Raw genomic sequence first — 16,667 nt, forward strand, 5'->3', positions numbered from 1 at the left:
TAGATAGCATTCTTTTGTTCAGTCCAGTATCAATGATTTCTAGAAAAATAAATTTTGACATGAGTTTCCTCATGGTTGAAGTCACATGGCCTTTAGCACAGATAAGTCTTCTCAATAAAATTCTTCTAAGCCCAGTATACAGTACCTCTAACCTGCATTGAACATTTGCCATTATTGTTATAACCAGATTCAATGATAAAATAATTTATTTTTTATACTTAACTATACTTGACTTATTTTCTATCACAGCTTGTCCTTATTTGTGTTAATTGTAATCTGTTTTTTTCTCTGTTTATGAACTGACTGAATACTCTGTAACCCAACTAAGTGATTACCATTAGTTATGACAATCATGTAAAGTTGCGTGAGAGTTGGCAGCCTTGTGTAAACTGTAACTGGATTCTGATTGCTTACTATTTTCAGGCATTTTAAATATTTCATGGTGTTATTGTGGTAATTTTTTCTTGATTTTGTCTCATTTCTACATTTTCATTCATCGTTTTATAGAATGATAATAAAACATCTTTGATCCTTAAGTAACCTTTGTAATCTTTCTGTGTTGTCAACACACTAGAGGTCTTTGTTTTATCCCCCATGTCAATATATGTCACATGCTGATATTTGTTTATAATAATGAATGTAACTACCATGGCCTTTGTGACATTTAGGCCTAGGGTTAACATTATTAACTTTCATACATCATAGACAGGTAAAATCTAGCATGTAAAATCTATGTATCACCCAAAATATGTGAGAAAAGTGAAATTACAGCTTACACGTTCACAGACTCTGTAGCATCCCCTGGAAATGACAATGTACCAGGAATGATCAACGTGATTTTTGTACTGCATTAAAACCAAGAGCATGCACATTACTGATGTCCAGCACATGAGGAGAAGGATAAGGGGGTGAAATGGACATTTTTACATTTGCTAATCAGAATTTTTTTTATTTTATTTTTTATATTGTGATTCTTAGTACTGCATGTATTTGTCCTTGTGTAATAGTGAAGTCACAATGTGTATAAATTGTCCTTGATTAATGCTTACCAGTGTGGAATAAATAATGACAAGTTGTTGCAGGTTCAGCATTATATTGGTGTTTAAAATAAATCAAAGAAATAATATATTGTTGTAGTTGTTGTTATTGTGGTTATTAAAGCATATCTTTCTATTTTTTCCATGTTTCACCAAATGACCTCACAATGTCCTGTCGAAAGCTATATGAGGCATGACATAAGAATAGAATAGGGTGGACTGTGAAAACTGTCAGATATAAATATGACTCAACACAGTTTGTTGCCCATGATGAAGGGAATACATATATGTAGGTTTTACTGCTCTTCTACCCCCAGGGGCCGAGTAGCACCCCCTGGAAGCGCCAAAAACTGCACATTTGAAATTGCTATAAATCAGAGTCCAACTAATGTATCAAAGAGAAAATCGGCAGGATTACTACTTATGCTATGTTGATTACATAATGTTGGGCACAGTTTTCAGAAATATAGGGAAAGGTGGCATAAAGGCATTTTTAAAGGCATTGCTCACTGTAAAATATCAAATTCCAGCCTGCTTAAACATATCATAGAGGTTTACACAATGAACATATTTAGATATCCAGTTTTCCATTAGAGATATTATTTCTTTAATTTCATTAATAAAAAAGTTTTAAACTACATTACCCATAAGTCTCTTTCATTCTATCTATGGAACGGGAAGATCTGGCGCTTTTATTTGTAGTTCATTGAAGTTATGCTTAGGGTTAGGATCTCGCTAAAGGAGTGATGATTTCTCTCAACATAGAAACACTTCATTGTTAAATTAATATATTACTAATTTGATAATATCAGCAAAACCTGCTTTTGTAACATGATGCGCTGTTTAATTTGAGTTAAAAGATAGTCCAACCACTGCGGGTGACAAGAGAAAATCACAGCCAATGAGATCCCAGCTGAGCAGCGACGTCACACGTTCTTGTCCAGATGCCTTACGTTTTTCGGTAGCAACAATTTAATTTGCTGCCTGTTAGATTGTGTTTTATTAACGTCTACACCTATCCCTTACAATTATGCAAATACAGTAAAAATTGTTGTTCAGCGTGACAAATATTGTGCAATATTGAAGTTGATTGACAGGCTATTGTCCCTTTAATGACATAAATTAAATCATATTAATATTAATTTCCATAATAATTCAGAATTGTTCATAAAACATTAACATTTGAATGTGTAGTTCAGTATTTAGCTTTGAAATGCTTCCAATAATGTCTCAACCTGTTATACAAGTAATTCATGAGGTGCTTTCAAGACCTCATGTCCAAAGCAAAAAAAACAAAAACCCGTGTTCTGCAACTCTGAAAGATCTTCATAATAACTTTGAATATTATCATTTGATATATATTTCCTAATTTAGTAAAAATTGACGAGGCTATCATAAACTTAAATCTGCATATTGTATAAAAAAATTAAATGTGGACTTCTTCCTCTTCCTGTCTAGTTGGTTAGTCATGTCTCTCTTTTGTTATGCCTGTAGCTCAATCAGATTAAGTTAGGAGTCATATCCTCATTGTGATCGAGGACCAATCAGTGACCAGGCATTGCTCATATTATGAAAAAAAAAATATTGGTTTAAACAAAACATCATGTGATGTCCATTTTAGTGGATGCATGTCTGAAGGGGTTAAGGCATGTGCATACCCAAAATAGTATTTTTCCAAGGATCTCTGCTGCCACAGAAGGCCAAATGTTCTAAACTGGACATATTTCAGGACAACACACAATGTATCAAGTAAACTTTTTAAGAAGAGAATAGTAAACTATTAGGAACATTGTCATTGCACTTATTTCAGCACAATACACATCAATGTATCAAGACACTGAAAATATGGATTTGTTATTAGTGTTATGAATATTTTATTCACGGCACACAACAGTCAATATAATTAAAAGATGGGTATGTCATCTGGTCACAGAGAACATGGACATGCTCAAGAGTTCACATGAAAGATGTAAGTACAATGCATAGGAGATCCATTTGGTAGATAAAATGATGGACACTCATTTTATTCTCAGGAGCTGTCCATAGGCTGGGTCTTCCTTATCACTCCGTTCACAGCATCTGATAAGTAGCTTAATAATATCTGAAAACCTGGAAATCATAAAGAAATATGAGATTCAATAATTTGTACTAAAATGACAACAATCTCCTTACATTGTCTGACAAATGAAAGCTCATTAGTTCTTATGTTACTTTGAAGAAGATCTGGTCAAAAGTACAGGCCCATTGAGCCTGTACTGCATAATGAACGCGGTTAAACAAAGAGCTTTTCTTGTCTATGCAAAATGTAAGTATACAGCATAGACAAAATGGCATGAACTACAATCCCCTGATCACATATACAATAGGCTGGGCTCAAAAGCTGAACTTTGTCATACAACATTTTGTGGCACAAGTGGTTATTTTACCGGTAATATTGAATTACATTAACATTATACAGTATGATTTCTTCATACAGACAGTCACTTAACACTGCATATGACCACGTCATAATAACACATAAATGCATAAAAACAGCAGTTTCTGTAACACTTGTTTGACAGTGTATGTTAGTTGCACCAAATTCTACTGACTTAGCTGTAGTATTGTGTGTGTAGGGCATACCAGTGTGATTTGCTTCCAGGCTGGAGTGTGTAATTTTCCTCTGCAGGCAGACTCTTTTCCTCATGACATTCAGAATGGCAAAACTGTTCCAGTACAGTACGAGGGCAACAGCGACCGCAGTTCTGTGTGTGTGTGTGAGAGAGACAGAGATAGAGAGAATGAAAGACAGACAGACAATAAAACAGAAATTGACACGGTTAACATCAAACCATTGGGTCAGTCTCTGTGATAAGGAATTAGATCACTGTGCTGTGGTTAATGTTGCATTTTTTAAAAAGGAATATCATCAGGATCTGTAAAGAAAGTAGCCTAATCCAAGATTATACATCATGTGGGTGAACATCCAAGACGCAAAAGAGTAGAATACACATGAGGCTGAAGTTTTATCTAAGAGCACTGAGTGTGGTAAAACAAATTTTAAAATGGTTCAGTAGTGAGTTTAGTATTTGTCAACATGGTGACACTAACTTCGATACAGTGAAAAAATATTTATCTATTTTGAAATGGAAGCACAAATTGTGTGTTTAATTCGTGAGAAATTTCTATATATATATATATATTTTTTTTTTTTTTTAATCAAGTAGAACAGTGCAGCGTACAAAATGAAGAGATACAGTACCCATATGCTAGGTGTTACACAAAAGATGTGTGGATGTGTGTTAAAGAGAAAGTACATTTCACATCAATATCTTTTCTTAATTTAACTTAAAAAGATTTAACAGGATAACAGCGATGGATAATTTTAAAAGAGACCTTAACTTTGTTAACAAGCAGGAATTTACTGAGTCCATTTACTGACAAAAGCGAAAATAGCCAATTTTTCAAGGAGTAATGAACAGTGTTTTATTAGAACCAAAGTCATAAATAGAACATCTTTACTTTTCATTGCACAAATCCAACAAATTGAGTTTGAGACATATTTAGTGCCATCTGAAAGACAGTAAAGGCAAACAACAAATAAGAACAAAGTTAACAATAAAAAATTTGAACACACACTAAAATCAGCAAATTGCATGTGTATACTGAATGTCCTAATTGAAGTGTCAAATGTTATCAGGTTTGTGGTTTATGGCGTGCTCAGTGCAATGACAGGTCAGAGGTAAAAAGTTTAACAATAATCAATACATTTCAATACATATGAACAATTAGAAATGCTATAGAACACTGCATATGAATTTAATGTATAAAGAATATTATTAGTTCTCTCTATAAATGTATTTTGAGCATGAATAATGATTTCAGAAGGAAGAAACTGTAAAAAATGAGGGGAAATTTAATTGAAACATACCTATGCATGTATGTGTATAATTCTTCTGAAATATTCTTTTAAACTTCAGGTCACTAAGCTCAGGAAGGGAACTGGCTGGCCGGCTCCCATGTGTCCTCCCAGGCTTTGCCACTGTAATTAAGTAGTGCACATCTCACATTAGATCAGGAGAATAACTGTACACAATGAATACAACATTCACAGCTTATACTGTACATTTTCACTAAGTCTGTTTCTAATTTCTTTTAATTGGTAATTCCCTTTGCAATTTCTTTACATGGACTTCAAATATACAGTCGACATTAAAGTTAGCAGGGAGCGCAAGTTTGAGACTGATTTTACTTCCATATTTTTATGTAGTTCCTAGAGAAATAGAATACTGAATAAGGAAAATAGAGGTTGTGGCTTGTTTTTTCTACTTTAAACTGATTAGATGTAGTAAAGTGACAGTTGGAGGGGAGTGATTACGGATGTCAGGCTCATGCCCAAGCTGTAAATCTGACGTTATCAGAGAGGGCACGTCATTTTAGAGGGGAGGAGCATTCTCAGATTTGGATTCAAGATTACAAAGGCAAACACATTTTTTTTTTTTTTTGGAGTGACTTACAAGGACTAATTGTTCAACACAAAAATAGCAATATCTGCTAACCAAAATAAATATAGTCCATTTTGATTTCATGCAGACTTTAAGAGCCAATTTATAGTCAATGCAAGTATGCTGTGAAAGCAAGATCATGCGTGCACTTTCAGTGCAGCCTTAACATGCATCGCTTTCATTGACACCCATGTTATTACATGCATCATTGTGTCATGTCACAACGGACAATACACATTGCTACCCAAGTACGCATCATGTTGTTGTTACATAGTGTTACTGTTCAGGGGACAGGCTTTACAAAGGAAGACTTTCAAACAAGACTGTATGTAGCCAGTTTGCAGCCACCGTTTGCGGCCAATGTGTGTAGATACTACACTATCATCCTAAAACAACACTACCAAAAAACAAAGGCCTGACAGGAAACATTATAGTCAAGTATGAATGGATACATACTATAAGCCAATACTTACCACTGAGAACAAGGCAACCAGCGTACCTTTACTTCAGCCTTATCCTGCAGAAACACACACACACACACTTAATTATATTTATGTAGTTACTGTTACCATTTCACAAAACCATACTGACAGTAATGACATTCATGCTTGGCTATATGCACTGGTCGGTGACGTGAGCTAAACATCAGTAGGTAGGCTATAAAGTAATATTGTACAATGAGGAGGATATCAGAGACATTAATAAGAAATATGGTTCTACATCTCACCTCTGTCATTCTTTTGTCAATGATAGTGTCGTATTGCCACACTTTTTGCTTGCTGCATTTTCGGCACCCTGAAACGACACCGGCAAAAAGGTTTTGTTGACAAACAAATGGTAATCAATAAATAGAAGTATTGCATTTGATCTAAGGCCTTGTGTATTTATATGAACCCATAACTTATACTAGAACCCATAACTTATACTAAGCAGGGTTTCACAGAATATGGAATCACCATTAATCACAGAACTTGTGCTGGGTTAAAACAGGTTACAGTGCCAGCACCATCAATGTGCAGTGCATCTGGGAACCCAGGTCCGATTCTTATAATGTGTGTGTACTGTATGCGTGTTCTTTTTCACAGATGTGCGAAAGGCAGATGTGTATCACACTGGCCATTGTAAAATACTAAAACAATATAGCACAAGTAAGAGAGAGGTTGGTTGGATAACCACACGGTACGGCAATAGCCAAGAGGCAGGAGTTTGATAAATCTGTTATCTTCGCACTAATGGAACATTGGTGTAGGTCAATTCAATGCAAAATGCGGAGTGATGTATAACACCAGTGCAAAAAGTCAGTGAGGAAATCCAAAGACATCTTTAGTCAAATAGCATGACTGAACATTTCTCGACCAATCAGAATATAACAGATAATTTGACTTGACCTAACTGTTGTATCAAAATTATCTAAATCAAAGAGAACTAATTAATCTGAGGACAACAGTATTTCCCTAATTACAAAAATATAAATAAATAAATTATAAATTGGCCAATAAGAAAGTTCACTTTACCTTTACAGCATGGAATTGCTTACTGTAATGTCATCAAACACCAATTGGAATTTTCTAGCAGTGCCAATAAAGCTCTGTTCACTAGTTTTACATCAGAAAGTACATTGTGTTTATTTAAACCGTAATGAATTCTGCAAAAGAGATTGGCTGCAAGAAAGTTTACTTTACCCTTTTTTATTTTTTTTGGGTTTGGCTTGGCAGTCAGCAGCTGAATTTGCTGGGGCTGGGGCTGGACCTGTATCTGGGGCTGATGGTGGACCGGAGACTCTGGGGGTTGGGTCTCTGTTGTTGAAATTAACATTAACCTAACTAAACTTAAATGTAATTAATTCTGCATAAATATAGAGAATGGCTGCAAAGAAAATTCACCTTACCCTGTTTTCTTTTGCGGGGCTTTGGTAGGATAGATTCATGCTGAGGATGGGGCTGGGGTTGAGTATGGACTTCAGCCTTAATCTGGAGCTGCTGAGCTTCAGGGTGAGTCTGGGGATGAGGTGGAGAGGGCAAAAAGTAGAGGTTGAGGATGGCACCATCATCAATCTGGTGAGCTTTAGAGTGGATCTGCTGGTCAGGCTGGGTCTGGATCTGCTGCTCAGGATGGGTCTGGATCTGCTGCTCAGGATGGGTCTGGATCTGCTGCTCAGGATGGGTCTGGATCTGCTGCTCAGGCTGGGTCTGGATCTGCTGCTCAGGATGGGTCTGGATCTGCTGCTCAGGATGGGTCTGGATCTGCTGCTCAGGCTGGGTCTGGATCTGCTGCTCAGGCTGGGTCTGGATCTGCTGCTCAGGCTGGGTCTGGATCTGCTGCTCAGGCTGGGTCTGGATCTGCTGCTCAGGCTGGGTCTGGATCTGCTGCTCAGGCTGGGTCTGGATCTGCTGCTCAGGATGGGTCTGGATCTGCTGCTCAGGATGGGTCTGGATCTGCTGCTCAGGCTGGGTCTGGATCTGCTGCTCAGGCTGGGTCTGGATCTGCTGCTCAGGCTGGGTCTGGATCTGGATCTGCTGGTCAGGCTGGGTCTGGATCTGCTGGTCAGACCGGGTCTGTGGCTGAGACATCTGAGGTCCTGTTAAGGAGGTAACAAGTTGACATTAATTTTAATCTGTATACATCAAAGAGAAACATTATAAAATATAATTTAAAAAGTAATGAGTTCTGCATAACCCTAACCTTGCTTTATAAGTAAATACTCATAAGCCTTCTTCATGGCATCAACAAAAGGTCGTGTGCCCTCAGTTAGTGGCATTCCAGCACATATATCTGCTCTCAACGAATTGTTTTTTTTTCTGCCCATAAATAAAATGGGCATATAGCCCAAAGCAGCAAGTTTCTGCACCTGAAATGAAAAAAAAGTACTGAAATTATTATTAACAAAGTGTCAGTCAGTGACTAGTAACTGGTAATTAGTGTGCAGGTTGGCACCTTGCATGGCAGCCACCAAGTGTATGAGTGTGTGGGTGATGCTCGAAGGAGTGGAAAAAACGCTATATAAATGCAGTTCATTTAATATTTTACCATATTGTGAGTGGGAATAGAAATTTAATCAGAAACTGGAAAAGATTTTGTCAACATTGATACCAATGTCTTTCTCTTTTCGAATGCTCTGTTAAGAAAGGTAGTCCTAGGCCCTGGTCATCATACAACTGGCTGGAGTACCAGCACCGTACCGTGGTGACCTGAGTTCGAGTCCTGACCAGTGGTCAGATCCAGATCGCACCCCAATTCTCTCTCCCACTCGTATCTGTCACTCTCAACTATCTTATCTGATTAAAGACAAAAAAAATAAATAAAATAAAACATGTATATTCTACACAGCCTCCCAGTGTCAAGACAGAGGTATTATCTCTAGTTTTGGATGTTTCTTAACAGAGTTATGAATGGTCCTTAGCAGTGCAATTTTACTAGAAATTAAATAAATTGTTGAAGTAAAAAGAAAAAATAAGTAGGCTGACATTGGTGCAAACTCTTAAGTTTTTTTTGTAAACCATTTATTTACAAGAAAACATTTGGTCACCACTATTAGAAAGCTCGCCAGTTGCATAGGATAGACAGTGTTACATGGACCCTCTTAATGCGATTATAGTGAGATTTTGACAATATTGCGATTAAACTTAACCTCATGTAAACGCAATACTTCGATCTAAATAATGTGAGTAAGTTCATAATCGCAGCAAGAATAATTGCATTAACGTAGGTGGCGTATGTCGATTTGAATCGAAATATACAGGCATGTAAACACCTTAATCGCAGTATTGCTGCTCTGACCAAAGTGCGCATGTGTGTGTGATGTACATGAATGACGTGACACGCACCTGTTAATAATACGCATATCAGAAACGATGGTGGGGAAGTGTTTTGGATTAGATGTAAAATAAATTAAAACAGCGGATAGTAACGCACCTGTGCTCTTTCTGAGTCCATAATTTATCCTGTTTAGTGGGGTATGTGAGTACAGCATTAAAAAGTTAACCATAATTCTTAGCGAATAATAAGAATTTGGAAATTGCATGTAAACAGGAGTGAAGTGCTTTGCTCTTGACATGTAAACATCATAATGCGATTAAGTCCTTATTCTGATTATTGGAAATAATCACATTATTTGTGCACATGTAAAGTCTATGATACATGTATCTGTGCGCTGATAAGTAAATTGAGGGAACATGAGTGATTTTGGACGAAGTTTACATCCATCCAAATGTCATCCCGTTAATGGTATGTGTGCCAGCTTTAGATTAAGTCAAGGTCTGTGGGATGCACGCATAAACATGTCAGTGAAAGGTAACTTTTATAAAATTGTATGTTCAGTCACAACATGACAGCATCTTCGACCAACCTTAAAGGAAAACTCCTGTGTAAATCAACCCATATCCCTGTTCCTCGAAATCAGTGAGTGCGGTTATTAGGTAGAGGAATGAGAAAATTTGATACAACAAAAACAGAATAGCAAAATGGCAGTTAACACTGAGTAATGAAGCCAAGGAAAGTATCAGTTTTCTGTGCTCCTTTCAGTTATAGTCAGCTGCCACTTCGCAAATTCGGTCTATGTCAATTTTCTTCATACCTATTCTTACCGACAGCACTCTGTGAATCTCAAGCAACAGAAATATGGGTTGATTCACGCTGGATTGTTCTACGCAGTAAGAAATGATAATGTTGATAGCTGACAGTAGGATAGTATTGATGTTAATGTGCTTTGAGACTCATATTGACAACCATCCAATACATGAAGTATAAGTATTTTAACTTACCGCAACTTGGGCAGAAGAAACCACTCTTGCTGCATTGCGGTTTTTCCAGACCCCCTGCCCCCACTCATTATCCAGCCTGTCTTTGAGGGCCTCCATCTTCTTACAATTGCTGAGGCTTGCGTAGCAGGCACTGCAGCACTTCCTGCTGACCTGGTTCTTGACCTGGCAAGCAGGGCAAGGCCTGAATTTTGGCTTTGTCATTCTGAATTGTACAATACACACACACACACACACACACACACACACACAAATGATTATGATATTTAAATGCATAGCACATTTTCAAGGCAAACAGATTGTCATACAAATAAAACCACAACACACATACAGAAATTGCCTAAAGGCACATTCAAAATGACATTCATTTAGACCATCCCAAGTATGGGCTCTCCGTTGCCCTACTATTAGGCTTGGACTGTTCTACAATAAGGTCTTTATTACTGTCAAAAATACACAGGCCTATGTCCACAGTTTCAGTCATCAAATATACGTGTGGACAGCCATCTAACACACAAGCAAAACCATTATTGAATGAAACACTCCCTGGCATAATAAAGGCACTGGGATGGCATGATAGTCTCAAGTTGTCTACTGGTGATCTAAAAATTGGGTAGGTGATGTCAGTCAGGTAAATTTCATAGTATGAAAAAAAAAACTACTTACCAGATTACCAATGATAAACTTCATCAGCAGGTAAACTATATTTTAGCTGGACTAATTCAATGTCTTGAGTGAACACCCTTAAATAGCCACACTCTACAGTGTATTCTACATCATCCTAACAAACACAGTAATTATTCTCCTTGCCAAGAGTTATGTTAAATGACACCTATTCAGCTTTTGACTTAAGTATTGAACAGTGTTGTATTGTTGAACACACTAGCCTAAGAGTTTTACTGCACTTGGTGAAAACACTAGACTGCAAGCTAGAGGCCTTAAAATCCCCGCAACTTGTTACAGCCCCGTGAATGGAATTACATTGAAAATCAATGTGTTTCCAAAAAATTCAATACAATGGAAATGCATTTCAGAAACTGTCCTTGACTAAGACTGGAGGAAGGTAACACTGCGTGTTTAATCGCATCTAGACGAGATAGGCTTTCTGAAAATGTATAGTTTAGATGGATTTGAAGTTAGTTTACCCTATTCCCAAGGTGTACCTAGGCTAATCTACTGTCTAGCATACTGCACATTTCATTAATCATGATAACGTTACTTCTCTATCCCTTAACTAACGTTAGAGCAAAGCACAAAAAACAGCAGCTACAAATACAACAAACTTTTGACATAATTCTATAATTTTTGATAGGTCAGGGATGTACATAATTTAAAGTTTGCATGCAACACTTACTTCCTTGCAGCCGATTTGAGAAGCGGGGATGCTTGAGATCGATCGCGAATACGTCCGCCTTCATTCTGCGCATGTGCGGAAAAATGAGCATTTTAACATTTTAACATGATTACAGTTTAATAAAACACATTGTACGCTAGGCTTATTAATTGTTATAATTTTTTCCCACGGTTATTCAAACAACGAAAAAATTATATAGAGAAAGTGATCGGATCGCGTATCACGGATCATTTGAATAACGCAATGCGCGGTCCATATACGATAAAATACGATAAAATAAGAGGTGGGTAAACTGGTAATTCAGTGATCACACTGAATTACCAGTTTATCCACCTCTTATTTTAACATTAAACAACTGATTATGAGCATGAAAACCGAAATTTTCCAGCGCACCATATCTCTCCTTGGTTGACCCCCCCTCCCTGCGTCAGAATCCGAGGATGAGGGATTTATATGGACGTGTATAGGACGGCCATCTACGTTGAAAAGCGACGCAAAGGGGGTACCTTCTGCCTCGGATGTTGACGCCAGGGGGCAATGACCAAGCGTCGATATGTGACGAGGAGGAGTGAGACTGTGTTGTGCAGGGAGGACTCAGACAGGCACTGCCAAAACACACAAGCGCTCTCTGAGAATACAATGGCTGGCCTCTTGTTCAACATCTTTGCAATGAATAAATGAATAATGTTGCACCAGAAGAAGTCCGTAACAGGCATGCAGGACTGTGATATTCAGATTCTGAATATGCATAACACAGAAATGTTTTGTGTTGTACAATGAATGAAGGAGACAGAACGTTGGCCTCGGAACACCTACTGTAAACATATTTCACTAAATCATTTCAACTGTTAAACACTTGGAAACTGATGAACATCATCTGACACATACTATACTGTTAAGAAAATACATAAATATTTTATATCTGTGTGTGTGTGTGTGTTATTAGATAATGTGTGATATTTTTGATATATACATAATAAAAAAACTTTAAAGAACAAAGCAAAAGTATGATTTTTCCAAACAGGCTACTCTCTTAGATTTGACAGCAGCTGGGCTACGGTTAAACCAGGACCCTGATCACCTTTACATCATTCACTCATAATGTCAGCTCTATTTCAGAAAGCATCCAAGCACTCGTAAAAATTCAGGCCTTTGTGTTTTAAAATGTATTTAAAGAGTTATGAAACATGACATGTTTACTGCGGTTGCCATAGTGTTGTTTCCAGTGTAAGAAACAATTAAATACGAATATTGTATAATGCAGCGTCTCAACCTCAATTCGCGGCGGTCCCAGTGGAACGTGCGCTGGAAGTAAATTAAGAGAAGGATTTAGGTTTTGGCCTTGCTTCCCTCGAGTAGATATTGTGAAGAAAAGCAAATCCAAACTGCTTTACATTAATATTTACAGTAATGCTCTTAGCAGACACTTTCTGACCAAAGAGACTTTCAAGAAGTTTCTGCTCTTCCCTAGAAGTAAAGACAGATTTTAAAAGTCAATAAATCAGTGGCAGAACTGACATTTTAATGAATTATGCCTTAAGAACTGCTCACTACTACTTGACGCTTGGTTTACTTAAAAAAAAAAAAAAAAACTTTATATGCACAAACATGCTTATATAAATATACTGCTGTATTTTTGGTGCATTTAAAGGAATAGTTCACCCAAAAATGAAAACTTACTGAAAATTTACTTTTTGGCCATCCAAGATGTAGATTAATTGGTTTCTTCATCAGAAAAGATTTGGAGAAATTTAGCATTACATCACTTGCTCAACAATGGATCCTTTGCAGTGAATGGGTGCCGTCAGAATGAGAGTTCAAACAGCTGATAAAAACATCACAATAATCCAAAAGTAAATGACTCAGTCCATCAATTAACACCTTTTAAAGAAAAATCTGCAGTATTTGTAATAAACAAAATCATTGAGATGTTTTTAAGGTCAAATCATTGCTATCGGATTACTATCGAAATATTGCTTTCTCAAATGAAAATTCATCTTTTCTGAATCAGGAGAGAAATATGCACAGATCAGACACTATTTACAAGCAAAAACAATCCAGAACAGTTCTAAACTAATATATTGATTGATTTTGATGTGAGAGAACAGCAGGGACTTTTTCACTAGAGGAAGCTTTATTATGGATTATGGACTAGAAGAGATGGTTTAAAATGAAAATGCCTTACTGATGGTTTTGTTTCATACAAACATGCATCTTTTCACTTCACAAGATGTCAATGGATGGACTGGAGTCGTGTGGATTACTTGTACAATATATTATTGTGATGTTTTGAACTCTCATTCTGACGGCACCCACTCACTGTTTTTCAGATACGATCAGTTTTACCAGGGATGACCTCCTGAACATTCGGCAGAACACACCACAAAATCTTTTACCGGATTTTGATTTTTCGAACGTTTTGCTGGACATTGTAATTGGTGGAGCCGTAGCTCTGGTCAAATGCTACAGGAGGCGCAGGCGGGGAAAGAGAGCTGGCACGCTTGTGAAGCTCAAACAGCATGGATTTCGAATGCCGTTGCCTAGCATCCATCTGGCGAATCTCCGCTCTCTACCCAACAAAACGGACAAACTCCTTCTGCTCTCCCGGACAAACAAGGATTTTTCTAACTCTGCTGCCCTGTGTTTCAAGGAAACCTGGCTAAATGGCGACATACCGGACAGCGCGATTCATCTGCCTAATTACCAGCAGATTGCGACGCGGAATCAATGGGGAAACCGCGTGGCGGCGGGACGTGCTTTTACATCAATAAGAGGTGGTGTACAGATGTAACTGTGTTAAAGAAGATGTGCTGTTCAGATCTAGAAACGCTCTTCATTAACTGCAAGCCGTTCTATTCGCTGCGGGAGTTCTGCTCGTTCATTCTCGTGAGTGTCTACATTCCACCGCAAGCGCACGTGAGCACAGCTTTACAGAAACTCGCTGATCTGATCACAGACACAGAATAACAACACCCGGACTCAGTTTTAATCATTCTCGGGGACTTTAATAAAGCAAATCTCTCCCGCAAACTGCCAAAATACAGACAGCACATCACATGTCCCACCAGAGACAGTAATATACTGGATCACTGTTACACAACAATAAAGGACGCATATCACTCGGTTCCACGAGCAGCTTTAGGAATCTCTGATCACTGTTTGGTTCATCTTATTCCGACCCACAGGCAGAAACTTAAATCTGCAAAGCCTGTATTAAGATCTGTTAAAAGATGGACTAATGAAACAGAGCGGGATCTACAAGCCTGTTTCTCTCTCACTGATTGGACTGTTTTTGAAGCCGCTGCCATCGATCTGGATGAGCTCACAGAGACTGTAGCATCTTATATAAGTTTCTGTGAGGATATGTGCATTCCTAACAGGACTCATCTAATCTACAACAACGATAAACCATGGTTCACTGCAAAACTCAGACAGCTCCGTCAGGCCAAAGAAGATGCTTACAGAAAGTGGATAAAGTCTTGTGCAAACAGGCCAAATACACACTGGAAAAGGAGATCATAGTGGCAAAGAGGAATTATTCTGACAAGCAAATTCTCTTCCAGTGATCCTGCTTCAGTGTGGAAAGGAATTAAGGATATCACCAGTTACAAGACACCATCCCCCAGCACTCTGGAGAGTCAACACCTGGCAGACGACTTGAACGAGTTTTATTGTCGTTTTGAAAAATCACCCCACACCTGCCCTGAACACCTCTCCACACAACCATTCACACCTCCAGCAACCCCCCTCTCCCCCACACCTACAATTCAAATCAGCGAAGAAGATGTGTGCCAGGTCTTCAGGAAAAACAAAAGAAGGAAAGCACCAGGCCCAGACGGTGTGTCACCAGCCTGTCTGAAAATCTGTGCTGACCCATCTTCACACAGATCTTCAACAGATCACTGGAGCTGTGTGAAGTCCCCTCATGCTTCAAACGCTCCACCATCATCCCCGTCCCAAAGAAACCCAAAATTACTGGACTTAATGATTACAGACCTGTGGCCCTAACGTCTGTAGCCATGAAATCATTTGAAAGACTGGTTTTGGCTTATCTGAAGGACATCACTGGTCCCTTACTGGACCCCCTGCAGTTTGCCTACAGAGCATGAGAACATGGGACTGCACTTCATCCTGAAGCATTTGGACAGACCAGGGACTTATGTGAGGATCCCGTTTGTGGACTTCAGCTCCGCTTTTAACACCATCATCACGGAAACCCTTCAGAATAAACTAACCCAGCTCTCCGTCCCCACCTCTGTCTGTCAGTGGATCACCAGCTTCCTGACAGACAGACAGCAGTTAGTAAAGCTTGGTAAATTCACATCCAGCACTCGACCCATCAGCACTGGAGCTCCGCAGGGCTGCATACTCTCCCCACTGCTCTTCTCCCTCTACACCAACAACTGCATTTCTAAAGACCCCTCTGTCAAGCTCCTGAAGTTTGCAGACGACACCACACTGATCGGCATCATCCAGGACGGTGACGAGACACAGAAACAGTTTCTTCCCTCAGGCAATCCATCTCATGAACACTCAACAATAAATGTGGAACACACTACTATAATACATTATCCATTCACCACACTCACTTATTTTATTTTTATTTTCTCATTTCTAATTTGCGCATACTTGACCTGTACATACATAGTTGTCTATATTATATATTGTGTTTTTGCCTATTTGGATATTTGTATATTATTCCTTTATTATCTGTGTCCTGTTGCTGTCTTTCTGTTGCACTGTGGAGCTTCTGTCACTACAACAAATTCCTTGTATGTGTAAACATACTTGGCCAATAAAGCTCATTCTGATTCTGATTCTAAATTTCTCCAGTTCTGTTTCGACAAACTAATTCTCATCTTGGCCGGCCTGAGGGTGCATATATTTTCAGCAAATTTTCATTTTTGGGTGAACTATTCCTTAAAACTTTGATCTGTCCATCTAAATAATGCACAAAAAAATCTATAAATCTGATTGTAATATTTTGCTTTAGTCACCATCCAGACCTTTATGACATAAACATCACACGCAAGGT

The 16,667-nt window shown here is 38.2% G+C and overlaps 1 protein-coding gene across 1 annotated transcript in view; it reads left to right on the plus strand.

The window, feature by feature from the left end:
* The window catches only part of LOC306864625 (uncharacterized protein), a 10,543-nt gene extending 9,439 nt beyond the window's left edge, over positions 1 to 1,104 (plus strand). Inside the window, exon 14 of the mRNA XM_079408744.1 lies at positions 1 to 1,104. This exon is cut by the window's left edge and continues 1,101 nt beyond it. The gene's annotated coding sequence lies outside the window, so the exon portion shown is untranslated.
* Positions 1,105 to 16,667: the final 15,563 nt, after the last annotated feature.

Source organism: Barbus barbus, assembly GCF_936440315.1.
Source record: "Barbus barbus genome assembly, chromosome: 46".
Classification (NCBI taxonomy): domain Eukaryota; kingdom Metazoa; phylum Chordata; class Actinopteri; order Cypriniformes; family Cyprinidae; genus Barbus; species Barbus barbus.